The following is a 15478-nucleotide window of genomic DNA, read 5'->3' as shown; positions in this document are numbered from 1 at the left end:
TACAGCTTTGGAGGACGAGAGTGAAGATGGCAGCCTCCCAATCTCCGCCTTGGAGGAGCCGAGAACTCGCGGCCCCGCTCCTCAGTGAGCCCCCAGAGAAAAGCCGTCAATCAATCCCGTCTCCCCGGTCTCTGGCCGCACTCTGTGCTCACCCGGCCTGTGACCGAGCGTTTCTATCTCTGGCACCTGACCCCCTGTGGAGTCTCCAAACCCAGCAGATCCCTGCGGTGCGCTCCCACACCGCTCCTCCCGGGGGAGGAAGTGGAGTCTCCCCGGATCTGCCGCTTGTTGGGTCCCTGCTGGAGGAGCAGTGGCCCAACTGTGCTGCGGATCACGGTTTATGGCAACCCCGAGCTGAGAGCCCACGCCTCCACTCCGTCTCTGCAGCCGGCTTCCCCGCTCCGATACCTGGGAGCTCTGCCGCACTCAGGCACCCCTGGTCTTCCTGTGACACTGAGGGTCCTGAGACCACACTGTCCCACGAGGGTTCTACCCCCCGCTTAGCCACTGGAGCGATGTCCCTCAGTGGAGCCGACTTCTAAAAGTTCCGATTTTGTGCTCCGCGACTCTATCACTTGCCAGAAGTGGCTGACAGAGGCCCCCTCCCCCACTGTCTATCCTCCCGAATATCGCCTCGGATTCACTTCTCTGCATGTCCTACCTTCCAGAAAGTGGTCACTTTTCTGTTTAGAGAGTTGTTGCTATTCTTTTCTTCGATCTCCTGTTGAGTTTGTAGGTGTTCAGAATGGTTTGATCCCTATCTAGCCGAATTCCTGAGACCATACAAAATCCAGGTCTCCTACTCCTCTGCCATCTTGCTCCGCCCCCCTGCCTGTTTTTGTAAATACAGTTTTTTTTGGAACACAGCCATTCATTTTTATAGGTGCCGTTGTGCTATAACAGCAGAGTTGAATAGTTGTGATAGGAGCTGAGTAGCCCACAAAGCTTAAAACATTTACTTTGTGACCTTTTACAGAAAAATATTGCCAAGTGTAGAACATTAGAGCTTCTCTTTACTTTCCCCAGGAAACCAGGCAAGTGTACTCTCCTTGTCACTCTTCCGTTTTCATCCTCTCCACTCTTGACCTCAAGACATGAAACTTACTCCATTGATCAAAGCTGTGAAGAACGGTAAAATTTGGGAGTTGGGAAGGAGAACAGATATAGGAAGGACAATATTTCAAGGTCATGAGGTGAAAACATGAAAGAGGAACTCCACAATGCTTATTTTTTATATTAATATTTATTCATTACCTTTAATGTACTAGGGTAGTGCTAGATACTTTTCATGCATAATAACATTTAGTTGTCAGAACATATCTCTGAGATAGATGTTCTTATTAACCTTTTTTTAAAAATGAGGGCATTGAGGGATTTTTGCCCAAAGTTACATTGTAAGTGACTGAATCAGGATTTAAACTCAGCCCAGTCTAGCTCTAGAGTCTCAGCTTAGCCCCTCCATCACTATGCTGAGCAGAAACAAGTTACATGTGGAAAAAGGGAGCTTACTAAGTAGGTTGGAGAAGAGCTGTGTTCCAGAAAGTGGATGTAGGGAAGGTAAACGTTATAGATTTAAACTAAATTTCAGGTGGCCTTGAGTGCCAGACTGTGGATTTTGGACTTTATTGTGAGAACTTTGGGGAGCTTACATGATGGAAATCAATCTGGGGTTGTGAAGAGTTGAAGGCGTGAGGTGAGGTAAGGCAGAGGGAGAGCTTGGCAGGCTGTTATAGTACAACCTAGCACAATGAATAAGGCTTCAACTATGATGCTATAAATTTTAAAGTGGATAATAAAAAGTTGTGAATCTGTTTTCTTAGAGTAATGACTCTAAAAGTATTTCTAGGTTAATTTTAGAGGAGAATATAGGTCACCCCTCTCCTTTCTCTGTCCTTGGCTGGATTTTTCATCTACCATGGAGAATGCTGAGAGAGATGCCATAATAAAATTGGGAAATGGGACATATCTTCCCCTGAAGCACCTTTGCCTATGAGTGTAGTCATTTGTGCCTTTCTTAAGGCTTGTGGGGACCTTCTTAATTCACGCAAGGACTGAGAACTTGAATTTGATCTCCTTCTAGTTACTAATAAGTTACAATCTTACTTTGTTCTATATGACAGATGGGACTCTGTTTATAGTACTTCTATTAGTTTTGCCAGATAGAAGAGGTCTTAATTTATTCTGAAGGGGTCTATAGCAGGAATAAGTCAAACTGTTGTTACCACAAATGCATATTTGAGAATTGGAGGCCTGTCGATGTTCAGAGAGCTTCTGATATTATGAAAGGTCCAGGAACAAGGTAAACATTTAAGGTGAGTTTAATGAAGAACTATAACAATTGTACCTAGCTTTGGCTTTATCAGGATTTGCTTTAAAATATAACATTCACAACAGAATGAGTTCTCATGATTCATGTAGTTAGGTTCCATAAAGTCTCTGTGAACACAGAGTTAGCAAATAATGAACCATTGCTGTTGTGGAAATGCAGGATAAGTTCCTGCAAGCCTCTGGTCACAATATTTTCATTAACAGATCAATACATAACCTTGTGGTATGTGTGTGTCTATTTAAAGACATCTTATTTAAAACAGATGGTTGATTCTTGAACATTGAACTATGGCCAACAGCATTGTAACTCATGCCTGAACGAAGCTTCTCTAACACACATGTTTTCTGCATAAGGCACATCATAGCCTTCTGTGCTTAGGAACACTAGCCAGCACTTCAGCACCCCAGTGATTGGGAGCCATTTTAACCCCAAAACTGGCAAGTGTGGCACTAACTACCCAGCAGAAAGGACACCTATTTCCAGTACGGGAACTGGAATAAGAAGGTGGAGCACCAGCTTGTTCCACCTTGGCTGGGAACATGTGCATCGAGTGACTCGAAGTTTTTGCCACTCTGCACATTTTCCTAAATGATCACAGAAGCTCCACAAATATTGATTTTGGGGTTACAAATAAATTGTAGCAAGTAGGTAAATTTGTAAACATAGAATCCATGAATAATGAAGATCGATTATATGTGATTAATGAATGACATTATTTTTATAACCAAAGTTCAATTTGGTTAATTATGTGCTAACCCATGCTTAGTTAAACCCTGTCTGGGGAAAATCCTTGATCCCACACAGTTCTTCTCTGATTTGTAGGGAGAAAGCATAGGGAGGTAGCAACAACTGGACCAGGTACTTGCCTTGCAAATCGAAACCCTGCATGACAGTGAAGACACTTTCACTAGTCCAGGTGTGAAAAACACCACTTGAGTGATGACTAACCCATATGCTCACCCTAACTAGTGAGAACTCACAACAGACTTAATCTCTTTTTGCCTCTTGCGCATCACTTACAACAGTTAGAGCATGTGAAGCACAGAGGGTTTTAATCTTGGGACAGGACTTCCACCCTAGGAGAATAAAAAACACAAGGAATTGCCAAAGCTAGACTTGCATGTCTCCCAAGACAGGAGCATCAATCAAACAGCAATGGAGGATGCTGTTTGGTGCAGCCAGGGAGTTAAACCCAGGCACAGAAAGACCAGGAAGTGTAATCTGGGTCCTGCTTACAAGCCTCGGTGAATTAAATTCATAGGTGAAATCCAGAGAGGTAGAAAGAATGATTCAGCTGGTTAATTGTAAAGTTTGATTCAAATTTGAAAGCTATCCAAGCTGCCCCCTCTTGAACAGTGAGAACAGTGGGGTCGTTTCAAACTTTGGAAGCAATCGCCAAACAAGGAACTGAGTCCCCAAAGCCCTTAGGTCCAAGATGTCCTGGTGCTAGCTCATTGTCCTGTCCAACACCATGGAGAGACTTCAAGGTCTCACCTCAGACCTCCTGCACTCCACTGGCACCCAGGGGCCTTATAGCAGTGGTGACTCCTCCCCACGCTTCCCAACTCAGACCTGTCCTTCATTGCAGGCCCCATGCTTTCAAACCATCTGTGAGTCAGGCTTGTCACTGCTGTGTCCCTGCAGGGAGAGCCCAGACTCCTTTGGCTTTACCCTGGTCCTCTTCCATGATGCCCTAAATCTTGATTAAAGTGCAGTCGTAGGTACTATCATTAGAAGTTCTGGGGATTGTCATAAGAATGGTGAAAACACAGTAAGCTTTGGCACTTTTGAAGGCTTATCTGCAAAATTCAGTTCTGTGCAACACTTTATTTCTGGATGATGCTAAAGTAAACAAGACCTAATCATTTTGGATGAATTGCTTGGTTCACAGCCTTCCTGGTTCATGCATATTTCTATTCTAGGTAGAAAGAATGATAGTAAAATTTCTCAAATGAGAGAACTAGCATGAAGGAGCATGGCAGGGTCTCTTGGTTAGTGCCCCAATAGCCAGGTCCCACCCCGTTCTTCCAGGATGGTTCTGCTGAGGCCACCATCTCAGAAAATATCAAATTTCTGGTCTCCCTTGCAGCGAGGAGTGGGCATGTGACTGACATATAGCTAATGAGATTCAAGGGAAAGTCAGTGGGGAAGATTCTGGAAGAAGGTTTCCTCCTGGATTTAAAAAAAAAATTGAACAATACAGAGACGTATCAGGAAAGTTCTCTGACAGCCCACGTGACTCTGGCCCTCTCCCCTCCTGCCTTTGCACTGAGTTGTGGTTAAGTCCGCTATAGCCCAATTGCTGTCACAAAGAGACCTACTACTCATGCACCAAAAATGGCAGGTGGGAGAGAGAAGTCCTGATCCTTGATGACACATTGAGTCCTTGAGCCAACCGTGGCACTGCCTTTATTCAGATTTCTTGTTATGTGAAAGAATTAAAACTCCTAAAGAGTTATTCTGGATATTCTGATATGTGTATCTGTAAACTTCCCAACAGATCAGGGGAGGAAGGGACTTCCTTTTAAGGTTTGTGTTCTGGGTTTGATCCTCGGAGCACATTTGAAAAGTAAAGAAACCGATGGGCAAAGTTGCAGAAAAAATCATGTATGTAGACTGGTGGAGCAAGTTGTTAATGAGGCCAGGGCTGGCGTTGATTTTTTTTTAAGATTTTATTTATTTATTTGAGAGAGAAAGCATGCACAAGCAGTGGGGAGAGGGAGAAGCAGGTTCCTCGCTGAGCTGAGAGCCCGACGTAGGGCTCTATCCCAGGATTTTGGGATCATGACCTGAAGTGAAGGCAGACACTTAACTGACTGAGCCACCCAGGTGCCCCTGGGGTTGATTTTTTTGGGCAGTTTGGTTGGTGTTTTCATTTCATGGTCACCAGCTGAACCCTTGATGCTCTCAACAGCAACAAGAGCACCACCACCACCACAATGGTGATAGCTAACACTTTACTGAGTGCTTACACTGGGTACTGATACTGTTCTAGGACCTTTACACTTAAGAACTAATTCTGCTGGGAACCTATCAGGTCTCCAAGGTGGCCCTCGATGGTCCCCAGCTCCCGGTGTTCACACCTTCGGGGCCTCACTCCTCACACTGTACCAGGGTTGCTTTGTGTGGCCAATGGCATCAGGCAGAGGGGCTGGTGTGTCACTTCTGAGATTAGATGATGAAAGACAGCCTTCCTTCTTGGAGAAGAACTGAGGACTCCACCCAGACTGCTGCTTGGTATTTTTGTGGACGTGTATTATTTGATCACTTGGGTGGGGTGGTCCCCAGTGTGGAAGAAGTGGTATAAATCCATCATCATCTCTACGAAAAGAATAAGCTCCCGTGCCCACGGTGGGTCAGCAGAATCACCTTTCTACATCAAGGACACTGTGTACAAAGGACTCAGCCCACTTAGAGTCATTCTTTTATTAAATCGGTGACTTCAAAGGCTAGTGCAGATCCAAAGCCTGAGCTCAGTAGCTCTCTCACTCTGATATTTAGTGCCTGTCAAGGATTTGGACTTGTGTAGAGGACAAAGAAAATTTGTTAAAAATAGGGGTTACACTTTGGGAGGGATTTATTTTGTCACAGGTTGGTTCCTGCTTCAAGCAGTGGGTTAACTTAGAGTTCATATGCTTTTCAAATTTGTATTAATTAATTCCCCCTCCCAATGACCTCTGAATGTGTTAGAATGAGAGCTCCTGGCAGGTCGAGGTCTTGGAGGAGATGTCAGACATTTGGAGAAATCATAGAATATTCATTCCAGAGACAATGTACGCAGAGGCTCCCAATTACTGAATAGAAGTGTGGCACAAAATTAAAAATCCCCTTTGTAATAATAAAAATTGTATCATTTTACAGTCTAGCTCTTTTAATTTTTCAGAATACCTCTACATACATTCTTTCCACTCTTACATTGTTTCTTTCCACTCCACTCTTATTCTGTTACAGCTGAGGAAAAGTGACTTAGAGAGGTCAATTGATTTGTTAAGGTCATCCAACAATTACAGCTTGTTTATTTGGTGCTTACTTGCCTATTTACTATTCTAAGCACTTTACAGATACCAACTCATTTAATCCTAACAACAACCCTGTGAGGTAGTTTTTGTTGTTAGCCCCATTTTTATGAATAAGGAAGTAAGGCCCAGAGGGGTTAATTAACTTGTCTAAGATCACATAGCTAGAAAGAAACCGAGTCAGGATCTGGACTCCTTTTGTCTGACCCATGAGGGCTGCCTACCTCCAAATCTTTACCCGCTACCAGGCCATGCAGTTAATCATTGAGCTTTACTGTATTAACTAGCAATATAGGCTGGAATCTGAACCCAGCTTCACATTTGAAACTCTAATATTGATTTCTTTGCTCAAGATGGTAGCCATCTTGTTATAGAACCAAATATATAATTACATATCAGATGTCCACCGTTCTAGAAAACTGTTAACTTGTAAACATGGCCTATCTTTTCTAACATGCTAGGTTGCCTGCCATGTTTGATGGAAAGACCTTCAAATGATAGCATTGGGAACCATCCCATAAACCTTGAGAAATCTATCAGTCTGTTACTTCTGATTCCCGAGTATCCCACATGGACCACAGGGCAGCTCTGAAGGTGCCAAGTCATATCTGCACATGGGTGCCTGTCCTTCCCCCAGTCTACCTTAAACCTAAATGGAAATCTGGCAGATGTCTTCCTGGGTTGCTTTCCCCAGGCCCCAACCTGGATTTAGCTCTCAAGGTCTTATTTCTCTGAGAGTGATACCTGAGATCTGGGGCCAGCCCCTTATTGCCTTGGGTATTTGTTACCATTGTGCATGAGCCGACTATTTCCGCGTGACTTACAGGAGGCAGCATGGTGCAGGGGATGTAGTGTGGGCTGAGGGTCAGGTCAGCTGGTCAGGGTTTTTCTCTCTCCTTTACAGTTTTCTCTCTTAAAGGCTCTCCTCCTCTTCCTTGACCTTATGCATATGCAGAGGAGGCAGCATCTAAAATGGCTTGTGCCTGTTTCTCCCACCAGACATCAAAGATTGGGCTGAGTTATCCTCTGTGCCTCCTGACATCAAAGACACCAGCAGTTTTGACATCATGGAGGGAGGGTGGTGTGGGGCCAGTGGCTGGAAAATGTTTACATTTGTACAGAAAGAATCAGACTACCTTCTACCTTGCACACATAGTACCTGAGCGCTTACTTTTCCTGTACTTATTTGCTTAGTAGGGAGAAAACTGGACCATGAGCAAATGTCCATTTCAAGAACTTTCTCATATACTGTTACACTGACAACAGTTCTGTCAGCTAGTTCTATTATTATCCTAAAAGATCTTATGAGGTTACACTACATCAAAAACTAATGATGTAATGTATGGTGATTAACATAATAAAATAAAAAAAAAGATTTTATGAGGTTTTAGGACTTGTCCAAAGGGTGACACAAGGATTCAAATCCAGAGCTTTTTACCTTAACTCCAATGCTCTTTTCATTATGCCACACTGCTCTGCCCATTACCATCCTCTTTCAAGAACTTTTTTTTTTTTTTTTAAGATTTTATTTACTTATTTTTGTGAGAGAGAGCTCGAGCACATGAGCGGGAGTGAGGGGGGGAGGGGCAGAGGGAGAAGCAGGTTCTCTGCTCAGCAGAGAGCCCGACATGGGGCTTGATCCCAGGACCCTGGGATCATGACCTGAGCAGAAGGCAGACACTTAACTGACTGAGCCACCCAGGCACCCCTCTTTCAAGAACTTTTTAGAACTTTGTAAGGAAGATCTTATAGAATATCTAACCACTAACTTTGAGTCACCCAATAATTTAGAACTGACTAATAATAATAACATCAGCTAATAGTTACTGAATGCTTACTATGTGTCAGGCACTGTGTTATGTGCATCAAATCTCATTTAGGTCTTAAAACCAAAACCCTGTAAAGCTTTGCTCCTCAAAATGTGGTCCGCAGACCAGCAGCATGGGCATTACTAGGAACCTGTGAGAAATGCAGCCTTCAGACCCTGCTCCAGATCCCCTGAATCAGAGCCTGCATTTTACTAGGATCCTAGGCAATTTGTGTGATTATGGATGTCTGAGATGTTCTGCTCTGAGGAACTGCCCTTGCCCATTTTATGGGGGAGAAAAATAAGGCTTGGAGAGATTTCAGTAATTTAGATGTCCATTTAGCCAATGCATTCAAACCAGGATGCCTGCCTCCAAAGCCTTGCATATTACAGATGACTACTTTCCATATTTGAGCCTCAGCCTGTATGCCTGTCACATGGGGATAAAGGTGCCTAAGAGTTTGGGTGTCATTGCATGAAATGCAAGATAATCGTGCAAAGCAGAGCAGGCTGAGCATCTTGCCCATAGCTAAAAGACAGCTTGGGTTATTTTCCGTAAAATGGTGTTAATAATGCCCACTTGGCAGCATTCTGAGACTCTCCACCATAATGCCTGCCAAGAACTTAGCCAGGGTTCAAGAAATGGTGATTATATTTTATGTGTATAATGACGAAAACTCATGGTTGAGGACTAACAAGTGTTTCTTCACAAATTTCCAGGCAAAGTGTGATTTCTCCTTGTTTAGAAGGACAAGGACTCCCTTTTCGTGGCAACCCCCACCCCCCATTCCTGTAGCAAGAAACCTAAAAGTGAGATAAGCAGGAACAGAACATTTTATCTACCCAGAGGCCTTGGGCTTTTCCTGTACTTATTTGCTTAGTAGGGAGAAAACTGGACCATGAGCAAATGTCCATTTCTGTATTTTCTAGCAATATCTCCCTGCTATGGGTATGATTCTAAAAGTATTTCAGCCTTGTGAATGAATGCCACTTTTTTTTGTATCAATGCATCACAGGGCCCCTTTCTTTTCTCACCAGGGGAGACATCATGGGTCTTTCTGGAGTAGCTCATGCCAAGAGGTCACACAGGGACTTGGCGTCCAGAGATCTGGTCATTTGGAACTTTGCTGGTGTCATAGATGTGGTCCTACCTCCAGCTGATGGGCTCCTGGTCCGTCATCCCACTGTTTGCACCCTTCCCCCTCTGCTCTTGGGTTGCTGGGGGAGCATCTCTTTTGGGGAGTGACCAGTGCCATTCTTTTCACTGACTGCCTTGCACTGTGTTGCTTCTAAGTCTAGGCTTCTGTTCCCATGGTTCCCATTTCTACAAGGAGGTACAGGGCGGTGGTTAATGCACCCCAGTGTCTGGTGACAGACTGCCTGCATTCAGATCCTGGATCTGCAAGTTACTTCACCTTTTTTGTGCCTCATTTCCTTTGCCGACAGGGAATAGTAAAAGTACCTACCTGCTTCTTTGTGGGAAGGGAATTCCCTTCCCTTGTGGGTTGTGGGAATTTAGACAAATTTAGAACAGTGCTTAATGTATAGTAAGTATTCAGTAATGGCTCTTGTTATCTTTTTTGTTTTTCCCAGGAAATCTGTGACCAGGACATTTTTGTTTCCCACTTAGCCGATGAACACATTGGGGTCACCCAAGTACAGATTCATAATCCCTTGTACCAAAAAGCATTGAAATAAGAGATTTTTTTTTAAATAATTCATTTAGTAAAACCTGACCAGAACTGACATGATAGTATCTATGATCTTTATTTATCTCACCTAGTGTAAATATTCATGTTTCACTGAAAGAGTAATGTGTTAGATTTTGGGTGTGGCTATGTACCCTGCTGGGAGTTGATGAAACTTTGAGACTCAGATTGCTTGCCTGAAAAACACAGTTAGTGATATCCTTGTTATGGGGTTGCTAGGGGATTAGATAAAGGAATGCATATATATTGAGAAGACTGGCCATCCTGTTCTTCTCTCAGATGGAGACTAACTAGAGCCGAGACTTCTGGGACGAATATAATAGGGCCCCCAGAATGAGCTATTTAAGGAGCCTCTTGAGAAAATGATTGAAATGTAGGCCCAGTTCTTGATGTGTAGGTTCTGGGGCAAGCAGGAAAAGAGCCAAACTCTACCCTCCACCAATGCCTTACTGGGTCAAAGGGGGTCAGAGGGGCTTTACTGTTAATTATGAGGCAGCAAGGGCAGATGTCCACTCTGAGCTGGGTTTAGATGCTACTGCCCATCACCCCAGCCCTGACCCCACCTGCACTGACTGCATGTGCCTGTTCTCACAAACCGCCCAGGCTCTGCCGTGGCCTCCTGTCTCTTCTGCCCTCCAGGCACTGGGCACACAGGTTGTCCTTCCATTTCATGAACTCTGAGTTCACTCCTGGCTCTGTGACTTGACATTTGTGGACCCCTCTGCCTGGAACATTCCTCTCCCAGATCTTCCTACAGCGGGCTCATCATCTAAGTCCTAGGTCTATTGTCACCTCCTCAGAGAGAGGACCTGGCCACCCCACCTAGCTAAATGACAGCTTGCTTCTCATCATTCTCTATCTTACAATCCTGGTTTTCTCCCTTTTTTCTACCGAGCACGTACCCATTATCTCATGTTATCTGATCTATTGGTTCATCTTCTTATTGTCTTTCTTACTGCATACGAATACAAGTTCTTAAGTGTGGGGGCTTTGCCAGTCTTGTTCATTATTGTGTCCGCAGGCTCTAGAACTGTGCCTGGCACATACATTTATTGACAAATAAATGAATCAATGAATGGGAAACTGTAAGGGAAATCCAGCCTGGAAGACCCTGTGTCTACTTTATACAATGGCATCAGGAGGCATCAGATTTTATCCCCTCTTCCAGCCTGTTTTGAGGAGCATGGAAATCCTGCTGGTATCATGGAAAGCAAATCTGAGGCGACTCCAGCCTGAATGATTGAGGCTCAAGGAAAAATATGAGGCAGAACACAATATCCTGTAGAGCAGTTTCTCATAGTGGCAGTTGGGGTTAGAGTATGGAATGAGCCTGGGATTTGGGGTGGTGAATTTGTGGGGATTCAACTATACTTATAAAATGTTATTCCCTTTTAAGAAAAAGAATCTCAAGCAAATATAGCAAAGTGTTAAGATTTGATAAACCTGGGTAGAGGATGCATGAGTATTTGGTATACGATTCTTGATAGTTTTATCATTGTTTGAAATATTTTTTAATAAAACTTAAAAAACAGATATTTCTATTAGGTAAGATCCAGGAAGATAGATTCCTCTCTGTGGATAGGGGTGGTTTTACTGAGAGGTGGATGGAATTCATAGATGGAAGCTTACAAAAAAGAAGTGATTGGGAGAGAGGGAATCAGAACCCTCAGGGTAGGGCAACCAGGTTAGGATCCTCTTGTGAGGGGCTGATTTCCTTGGGGACTTTTCCTCTAGACTCTAGGCATAGTTGGCGAGAATTAACCTCTCCCTCTCCCCATGTTTTAGTTACCTTTAAAAATTTGTTCTAACCCTTTAATGAAGAAATTCATGTAGTACAGTCTGTTATGGCATTCTGGAGAGATGAAAGATGGGGTAGTAAAGAGAAAAGGGAATCTTGTTCCCCTTCTCCCTCGCATCTTGAAGAGGAAGCTTCATTCTTTTTTTTTTTTCTTTCTCATTAAACTTTTGTTTTAATGGGTCTCAAAATTCTGTGACAGATTTTTGGTCAAGTTGTTTCCATTAAAAAGTACTGGTTTTAAAAACTAATAACTTAAAACTGCCACACACACACACAAAAAAAAAACAAATGGTCCACAAAACATTCTCCTTTCCTTCTGAAGGTTTTACGATGCATTGTTATCATTAACCAGTCTTTTACTATTAAATGGCCAATTGACACAAACAGTTCTAAGATGGTTCTTCCACCACTGATTAAGACTGGGGTGGCAGGTATTGGGGATAATATTCATTTAGCCTTCTGAGCTTTCTGGGCAGACTTGGTGACCTTGCCAGCTCCAGCTGCTTTCTTGTCCACTGCTTTGATGACACCCACAGCAACCGTCTGTCTCATGTCACGAACAGCAAAACGGCCCAGAGGAGGATAGTCAGAGAAGCTCTCAACACACATAGGCTTTCCAGGAACCATATCAACAATGGCAGCATCACCAGATTTCAAGAACTTGGGACCATCTTACAGCTTTTTTCCAGAACGACGATCTATCTTCTCCTTCAGCTCAGCAAACTTGCAAGCAATGTGCGCTGTGTGACAGTCCAGCACAGGTGCATATCCAGCACTGATTTGGCCTGGATGGTTCAGGATAATCACCTGAGCCGTGAAGCCAGCTGCTTCCATTGGTGGGTCATTTTTGCTGTCACCAGCCACATTGTCATGACGAACATCTTTGACAGATACGTTCTTCACATTGAAGCCCACATTGTCCCCAGGAAGAGCCTCACTCAAAGTTTCATGGTGCATTTCAACAGACTTTACTTCAATTGTAACATTGACTGGAGCAAAGGGGACCCCATGCCAGGTTTAAGAACACCAGTCTCGACTCGGCCCACAGGGACAGTACCAATACCACCAATTTTGTAGACGTCCTGGAGAGGCAGACACAAGGGCTTGTCGGTTGGACGAGTTGGTGGCAGAATGCAGTCTAGAGCTTCAAGCAGTGTGGTTCCACTGGCATTCCCATCTTTACGGGTGACTTTCCATCCCTTGAACCAAGGCATGTTAGCACTTGACTCCAGCATGTTGTCACCGTTCCAATCAGAAATTGGCACAAATGCTACTGTGTCGGGGTTGTAGCCAATTTTCTTAATGTAGGTGCTGACTTCCTTAACGATTTCCTCATATTTCTTCTGGCTGTAGGGTGGCTCAGTGGAATCCATCTTGTTAACACCAACAATTAGTTGTTTTACACCCAGTGTGTAAGCAAGAAGGGCATGCTCACGGGTCTGCCCATTCTTGGAGATACCGGCTTCAAATTCACTGACACCAGCAGCAACAATCAGGACAGCACAGTCAGCCTGAGATGTGCCTGTAATCATGTTTTTGATAAAGTCTCTGTGTCCTGGGGCATCAATGATGGTCACATAATACTTGCTGGTCTCGAATTTCCACAGGGAGATATCAATGGTGATACCACTTTCATGTTCAGCTTTCAGTTTATCCAAGACCCAGGCATACTTGAAGGAGCCCTTTCCCATCTCAGCAGCCTCCTTCTCAAATTTTTTGATAGTTCTTTTGTCGATCCCACCACATTTGTAGATCAGATGACCAGTAGTGGTAGACTTGCCCGAATCTGCGTGTCCAATGACGACGATGTTGATGTGAGTCTTTTCCTTTCCCATTTTGGTTTAGGTTGAGCAGTGGTTTTCATGACACCTGTGTTCTGGCAGCAAACCTGTTGCCGAGGAAGCTTCATTCTATTGGGTAGATGCATTTGGGATTCCCACATGTGGCCTTTGGGACTGTGAGCAATTGCCCAGCGAGAGCTGGGAGGGATGGGGTATGAATCCTTGATGCTGAAGGCTGCTCCTGAGTGAACGCTTAGAGCTGTATAAAGCTGGATGCTTGTCCTTGTATGTTAGTGAGACCTAGAATGTGACCAGTAAAGGGAAGTGGGCACCTGAGTTGTATATGAATAATAGAATGTCAAACGGAATGCAAAATTCTTGGAATTTGGGTAAAGCCCAAATCTAGAATAGGATGTAAGTACCCTTACATTCTAAAGACACATCTAAGAAAAAGACACATCTAAGCCAGTCTTACGAAGAAATGACAAATGTGATCCAGCAAGTAACATCCTGCTTCACCTATTTTTGCTTATAAAAAAAGAAAAGACATTTGAAAGGATTTTATTGAAAGAAATCCATACAAATGAGAACTCTTTGGCTTTTTTTCCAGCATGTTCCCAACACCTCTCCCCTTCCCAAGAGGACCACTATAGAGATTGGCAGTGCCTACGCAAGGGGATGCTGGTCTCTTAGTCCTGGCAGAGGCCTGGGGGACAGTGTTACCATTGGGACAGGGCATGGAGAAAGAGGTCTGGGAAATCTCATGTGTCCCTGGGTGTCAAGAGTAAGACTGATGCCCACCTCCTGCCTAGAGAGTTCTGAAGCAGTAAGGCTGTCTGGAGCAGCCCACAGAGGTAGGGAATGGGGAGGAGGGAGCGGTGCACTGCATCTGGGCCAGTCTATAATGATGTTTGTGTTCCCATGGCCATGACCAGTAGAAGTTAACAGGGCCTCAGCCATCTTCAAGTGATCCTCCTCCAAAAGGCTACCTGCAATGGGAAGGAGACAACAGCAACTAGAGGCCGAGGCTGGACTGCTGAGGACAGGAGATGGGGGAGATTGAAAGAGGCGGCCCAGATTGCCCAGGGCCCAGGTCAGAGAACTGGGCAGTGCTGAGTTCAGAGCTGGCAGGGAGGCTCTGAAAGATGGACACCTATATTACTTGAAGACTTGATATCCGGCTACGGTGATCTCAGGGTGGATCTTCTGTAGTTTGCTCCCCTTCCCCCCTGCCTCTCTGAGTCTATAAGTGTGCAAAGATAGAAAATGAAAGGTGGAAAAGGCATAAGAGACCAGATCATGTACCCTGGTACCTAATGGTAGGTGTTTGACCCATGGGCCAGAACTGGATTAGGGAGAAGGAAGAAATTGTTAATAAGATATGATATTGCTGTTTGATATGATTATACTGAATTTTTTAATACCTGAGAGTGAGTCTTAAAGTGAATTAAAGTGACAAAGACTGCCTGAGATGTTGTCTGGGAGGGAACAGGAAGCTTTGATGGTGCATGCCAGTAATGGGAGAAAAATAGCACTGTTTCCTGGTTGTGTCTTATTGTAATCAGCTCATATAATAAACCACAAAGAACTTGGCACAGTATCTTATAGATGACAAATTCTTGGGAAATGCCAAAAGGCAGTTATTATGACCATCATTTTTGTCCTCCCCTACATAGCAAGTGAGTCAGGTCCAAATCACCACCAGACTCAGAGGACACAGGGCAACAGAACAAAACAGTGTCTGGAAACCAGTGTAAAAATCCAAGAAAGTATCAGTAATCAAATCACACTTTAAAGTTCACCCTCAGATCCGCTTGCCAGAAAATGCTAAAGAAAGAAACAGGAAAGATGAAATATTTTAAATTTGTGTTGAATAAATGTGCTGTCCTTCTCAAGGAGGGGGGAAGGTTATTGACACACCTTGAGTGACATATTCTAGATGCTCCCCCTGGAAAGGTCTCTTGATGGAAGCCTTCAGGGCATTTCAGCAGATTGGGATGGGGGTACATTTTGGGTGTGGTTTTCATACAGTCTGTGG

The 15478-nt window shown here is 44.1% G+C and overlaps 1 pseudogene; it reads right to left on the bottom strand.

Annotated features, from left to right (window-relative positions):
* Positions 1 to 11818: 11818 nt before the first annotated feature.
* LOC118527544 (elongation factor 1-alpha 1 pseudogene) lies at positions 11819 to 13509 on the bottom strand (annotated as a pseudogene).
* Positions 13510 to 15478: the final 1969 nt, after the last annotated feature.

The sequence above is a fragment of the Halichoerus grypus genome, chromosome 4, assembly GCF_964656455.1.
Source record: "Halichoerus grypus chromosome 4, mHalGry1.hap1.1, whole genome shotgun sequence".
In the NCBI taxonomy this organism is placed as follows: domain Eukaryota; kingdom Metazoa; phylum Chordata; class Mammalia; order Carnivora; family Phocidae; genus Halichoerus; species Halichoerus grypus.
Note: the sequence above shows the minus strand (reverse complement) of the source record. Positions and strands in the feature narration are given on the sequence as shown.